This window comes from Lepisma saccharinum, chromosome 6 (assembly GCF_977018435.1).
Source record: "Lepisma saccharinum chromosome 6, izLepSacc3.1, whole genome shotgun sequence".
Lineage (NCBI taxonomy): Eukaryota > Metazoa > Arthropoda > Insecta > Zygentoma > Lepismatidae > Lepisma > Lepisma saccharinum.
Window position 1 is genome coordinate 54,857,390 of NC_139234.1, and position 6,696 is coordinate 54,864,085.

The window sequence follows — 6,696 nt, forward strand, 5'->3', positions numbered from 1 at the left end:
GACTGTACGTAAGTCTTAAAGTTCGAGAATACCTGATCTACAAGGAATTTGGTTCGATTTTATTTATTTACGGTCGCTTTTCTGTCACTTTTGGCTAATCGCGACGATGAGGATGAGTGATGATACGATGAAACTGATGAAGGGATACTCTCAAAGAACACCCATGGCCAGGACGGGAATCGAACCCAGGACCCCTGGCGTCTAGAAGGGATTCTGAACATGTGGATTTCAGATTCTGGAATATTGTAACGGATTCTCGAATATCCTTTACTGACGCAGGGCAATGCGGCAGACGTCTTTCATTCTAATGTTTTACAACTAGGAAGAGATGTAAAAAGTTACGTTAAATTTACTACAATGTCAAATATTGCTCATATTTTATTACACAAGGAAAATTTCACCGATTCCTTGATTGTTGAGATTTCCAAATTTAGAATCGAATCCAATCGTGGGTTTCCCTCTAATTGTTATGCCCGCCTAAACTCCATTGTACTCGACGATTGCACGACTACGTAATGGAAACAGAATTTGCCACAGCACCGGCCAAGGACAGGCTGGATACACGAAGCCAGCTGAGGACCAAGGCCTGATAGCGGTGGGCTGGACCCGTGACATTGAATCTTGCAACGTGCTGGCTGTCTTCCGTGTTTCCCTCACATATATAAACTCTAGTAATTGATCCATCGGCATCAGTCTTTATCTGCAGAAAGAGACGTTCCACGAACCATCATGTACAACTTGGTACGTTTTGTTTATCTATTTTTGCTTTTCTTCTGGTCTGATGTGTGTTTTTTCTTGTTTAAGTAGTTTTTTCCTCACTACATAATACCGTCTCGGTGGCCAGGTGCGTTGAGTGGTTTATCCCTGTTTGGCCTGTGTCCATTTGTCAATTTCAGCAGTCATCCTCATCGTCGCGATTAGCCAAAAGGGGCACCAAAGCGACGTAAAAATAGAAAGTACAAAAAAATCTACCACATAATGTGAACCGTGATGGTTAGATGATGGTTACACGAAGCTGTTAAACGAACAAACAACTAATCTCCGTGGCGACGCCAAGAGTCTCGTTGGTATTGTAAGTCCACTTTATGCACAGTTAGGTTAATTTTGACTGGATCTACAGTTTAAAGTGGGATCCGGACCACTATGTGCCTCCACCGGGTATCAAACTTAAACTTAAACTTCTCGCGGCAACTCTAATAGGAAAGGTATTATGACCTTGCATCTTGGGTACTTCTCTTCTAGACATTGTCTATTAATCTAGTTAATATGTTTGTAATACAAGTCAAGTACTGAATAAAACCGTTACATGAAATAACAGCAACAACAGAGTACGTCTACGATAGCGTAGTGGTTAATGGACCGAGTACGGGTGGGAGAACACTTGGACAGTATCGCTTACGGACGGAATCTTATACGAATGGCCTGAGGTTTTAAATCACAGTCAGAGTAAATAACCTGGTGTGTATTTATCCTATCTTGCATTGCAACTATCTTCTCCTATGGTATTCTATCTAGGCGTGAACAGTTTTAAGTTCGACTAGACCTAGGATCTGTTGCGGCAACGCTTTTCTTCAAAACTGTATTTTGAAGAAAATTACATCTGTTTCAATTCATCCGAGAGTATTTTTAAGGTCCCAGTGGTGAATTTCATTCGGTGTGGTGCAGTCTTACGTCTCCACACGATTTGTAGGCCTTGTCCTCATTCTTGTTTTTGATAAAATGTGTGGCATCATATTACTAATTCTTAATACAGACACTGTGTCACCAGCCCTTGCTAGTTCTTCGTAAGAGGGAGTCTAACATATAACTATATGGTGGATCTGAACATTTCCCCCATTATCTTTTATATGCTCATATTTAACGGGGGACTATAGTCCTAAACCCGATAACTCGCCCCTGAAATACCAATATATTTTGGTTAATTTTGCTTGTTGACTCAAAATTCCTCATTTTGCGATGTAATATTTACGTATTATGGATGCCTTGAAGTTTTACTGCGTTCCTAAAGTGGGATCTACGAGCTGGAGACAGTAGACCCCAGAAATAGAATTGTAAAGTAATTACTTTCTTTCTCCAGAATATACAAGAATGATAATCAACAGAGTAAATTTCCATATCTTCGCACAAATGCCATAACCACGAATGTGCTAACCCTTACTTTGAGATAAAAGCATTTTAATATTGAAATCCTGGGTAAAAAAAGGTTTTAAATTGGATAAATGTCGTCATAGGTAAAATGTGTATATTCTTATGACTGTTAACCTGGGAGAACGCGTGGGGCGACATTTTACACGATAGGGCGCGCGCGGTCAAAATGACCGCAATCGAATATTTATGTCTATTGGGCTTGTTTCATCACATTTTAAATTTTTTTGTAATTTTTTGTTTCCTTGTATCTTTTTCATTCATTTTAATTTTTTAATACAATGTATAAAGCTGGTATGAGTTTTCACACTTTTTTAAAAAATGTTTTGTTCTTTCTGTAAGAATATAATAGGCGAAGAAAACACGATTTTACCAAAATTTGATAGGTAACATTTTCTGTTTATATTCATTTTTTATTGTAAGAATACAATAGCTATAATTATGAAAAAAGGATAATTTTATATACCTTTGATGCAAAGGTTGTAGAAAGAGGACAATTATTTATGATACTAAATGGTATTTACATTTGTATGTTTTCTATGTATACTACTACTTTTTTTAATGTATTTCACCTCTTTGCTCTACATCCTCTTCATCGCCATCAGGATTTCCATTTGCAAATTCCATACATTAAAGAACTATGCAGATGCGGAGTAAAGAGTGGATGAATGTTCCTTCTTTTTTGGTTCACATTCTTCGTCGCCAAAAAGGTGTCGCCTTACTCATTCAATTTGCCTTCCAAGCTCTTTATCATGTTTCTCCTCCTCCTCGACTCTTTCAAGAAGTCTATCAATTCGATAATCTTCTTCCGGGTTCATAATGAAAACGGAAAATCCAATAAAGATCTATTGTTAAATCTATAACCCGAGAAGGCGCGCGCGGTCAAAAACACCGCACAAGAAACGAAACTCGGCTTTATAAATGGTAGGAGGCCACTGTACAAAATTATAGGCTGGCCAGTGCGTCTTCTACATGTCCATCATGGATAAGGTGGGGTGTAGGAACCAAACAAACATGCGTGCGAAAAAAAGCGAGCAAATAAAGAAAATTTGCCTTCTAATCCCCGCCACGGGCGTTCTCCCGGGTTAAATAGGTCGTAAAAGTTAGCATTTGAATCTATCAACAAAAATTAGTCGGAAACTACACTTAGATTAAAATGACGTATTTGCAAATTCGTGGTTTTTGGCATGGAGCGACGACATGAATTATTTGGAATAATCAATCTTAAGAAGAATCTTACAAATCCATGTTGTTATAGGATTTAGCATTGTAACTGAATATCAATTGTCTCTCAACCACCCAACGTACCAAGATATAATATTTCATTATTTCTCAGGGAATAGTTTTTATGTCTGGGGAGATTCTATTATGAACGGTTGTTTAAATAAAATTAAAGTAAACACAAATTTGATTTCTTGTTTAGGTTTTTAGTCTCATCTGTGGTATACGTTATGTTTTATGTTTATATTATGTTATGTTATGTTTATGTTTATGTTTATGTTTATGTTTATGTTTATGTTTTTTACAGATCCTTCTAGTTTTGGCCATCCTGGCTGTTGTTGCTGCCACTTCCGCTCAGATCATCAGCCCATACTATGGTGGTCTCTATGGTGGATACTATGGCTATGGAGCCTATGCCGCACCTTACGCCTACCACGGCGCCTACCTCTACGGAAAGTAATTTCTGAATCTCTGCCTTCTTTGGAACTATCAACGATGTTAACCGTTTCTTCTTAAATTGCAATAAAGATCTTTGCAAGCTAAATTAAATGTTTGTTAATTCATTGAAATTATAACAAGTTTTCCAATTCCTTAAATTTGTTTAGGCAAGTATGGGTTTAGTGATGATAATCCCAAGGTTATGGCCACAAATAACTTTTGTGTCTTCTGTTTTATGTAACATTGACAGCCTTCTTAATTAAAGTTTCAAAGAGTATTACACTAATGTGGAATCACTATAACAACATACAAGCGACACGTGCAAACTCGTGGGTATTTTGGAGACGTAGATAGGGAATATATAAAAAACTAACAACTCCCAAGGATGTCGTCTTTATGCATATTTTCAAGGGACTTGAAAGTAAGATAGAATATATGAATAAGTGATTTCTCTTTCTACCAATAAGAAATAAACATTCAGAATAATAGCACATCCCGCAGTGTATGAACTACAGGAGTTATTTTTTTCGAAATTCCAAAATAATAACGTGTAGAATATCTGACGTGAGTCATCATCTGGTGTTAAAATAATGTTATACTTTTATCCTTTTTGTAGTAAGAATCTTTCTATCAAATACCACGAGAATTAATTTAGCTTTATTTCTTTGCATAAGCAGTAACAAAATAATGACAGAAAAATGTACTTTTTATAGAACCAATATATTTGCACGTGACGCCATCTCACGTCACCCATAAAATTCTATAGAAAAGTAATGATATTGGATTACAGCAGCCGTTTGAGATGTGCATTAGCAATTCATCGAAAAGCTTGTTTGCAATTTTTTTATATTGTTTTCAAAAAAATGTGTAGCACTTGAATTTTATTTTTCGTTGAAAAAATGTTGTCTTAAGATTAAAACAGCTTTCCCACTATTAAGGGTAAAAATTAAAACTTCATTATAATTAAGCTTTAGTTGCGTTTAATATATGCTTCATTAGTTAAGACTAACCCTCCTTTTGTTACATAAATGATACGTGGGATTTACTTTGCACATCCCACATTATATGGTGATTCTCTTAGTGTAATTTCAACTTGTTTCTGTCTGAATCTATACAAGACACTAAGAAATAATATATCAATAGGCATAGGTGCCAACTTAAAATATATTGGGGTGGGAGAAAGGAATGTATGTAAATATTGTATCTTTACGTGAATGGGGGGGGGGGGGGCAGAAAGTGCTTTGCCCCTATTGTCGGTGTCTATGCCAATAGGGAATTAATATGTCTGTTATTGATAAGGCTTGAAGTTTATTCATCCCAGAGTTTCTTATTTTATTTAAGTAAATAAATATATGGATTCAGTTTTATATTTATACGTAATTTTGCCTTTGAAATCACAAAACACTTTCAGAGCCTGAGGTTTAATATCTCCTAACATTACATAATATACAAGACGAGAAATACTTCCAGTAAATAATCTATAACATATACAAAGTACCTATCAAGAGGCGAGCAAGATTTGATTTTCCTTCATGGGTAAAGGGCACTGTTTGAATTGCATAAGAGATGTGTCAGTAAACAATGTCGGGGACGAGCACAGAGTTAATATATGTCCTGGTAAAACAAAAGGTAGTTGAGAAATGTGGTTTGTGAGTCGACTTTAGGTGGTTGGATGATTTGGCAAGGCTTTCTTGTCATGGCTATCTGCTTCTTTTTGAAACTATTTTGAGGTCAGTGGCTGGGTGTTCAAATTCTTTGCATAGAATTCAACAATAGTTTAAAGGAACATGTGTGGACACACATTTGATGTGAAAGTTCAGGTTGACTGCTGAGTAGGATATGTTCGACCATCAAATCTTGAGGAAGATATGGAAGAACATTGACTTGATTTTCATGTTACGATATAAGGAGAAGATTGTTATCAGACACTAGTGAAATATTACATATACCCTACTAAGCCGATACTGTATGATAACCTTTCGCGAAGAATATTAATTGTTCATTCGCCACTTTCATTAATGTATGTAACGAATTGACTACAACGAGTTTTGAGTTCCAGAAAATTGTTAACAAAACCAGTTACATAAATTACTTATATGTACAGTGGGATGCATGAGTATTACCAAGCCATTTGTTCATCACCATGTTACTCGGTGGAGGCACATAATGGTTCGAACCCCACTTTAAACTGTAGGTCCAGTCCAAGTTAGCCTTACTGTGCATAAAGTGGACTTAAAACACCAAGTTCTTGCACTTTGTTTTACCCAATGAGAACTTCAAGAATTGAAATAAAACGCCAGACAAGCTACTGACAGCCTCTGCATCAGCATACGTAAAAATTTATTCCTTTAAAATACGTATGGTGCAAGAGAAAAATTAATTAAAATAGTCATGGACAATTTGCCGAGTAATACTTTTGCATCCCACTGTACATAAAACAATAACAAAATATCAGGATTATGCACTCAGTTACAGGTCATTTATGGAAATGTTGGCTCCAGCCCAGGAAAATTTTCAGGCACATAAGACAAAATCAAATCGAAAGGGTGAGACAGGAATTGATAGAAGATAAAGAAACAGAAGAGGAAGGAATAAGGGGATAAACAGAAGGAAAGAGAGAGTGTGGAACACATAAAAGAACGAAGAAAGACAGTCAGAAAGGTAGAATGAGATATAATGGAAGAAATCAAGGATAGAAGAACGAAAGACACAGATGAGAGGGAGAAAGGTACAGATACAGGTGAAGAAATAGAGGGAGGAAAGAGAGGAAGAAAGTGAAAGGGGAAATAAACGAGTGAGGGATAAAGAGAAAATATGCTATGGTCCCAGAAACAAAACCCAATTGAAAATGTCCTTTCCACCCTTGAAATAACACACATAACATTATCTGGA

At 36.3% G+C, this 6,696-nt stretch overlaps 1 long non-coding RNA gene across 1 annotated transcript; it reads left to right on the forward strand.

Annotated features, from left to right (window-relative positions):
- Window positions 1-588: 588 nt before the first annotated feature.
- On the forward strand, window positions 589-3,929 carry LOC145989399 (uncharacterized). The gene is made up of 2 exons (XR_014441836.1): window positions 589-741; window positions 3,674-3,929. It is a non-coding gene; the product is annotated as an uncharacterized LOC145989399 (long non-coding RNA).
- The last annotated feature ends 2,767 nt before the right edge of the window (window positions 3,930-6,696 follow it).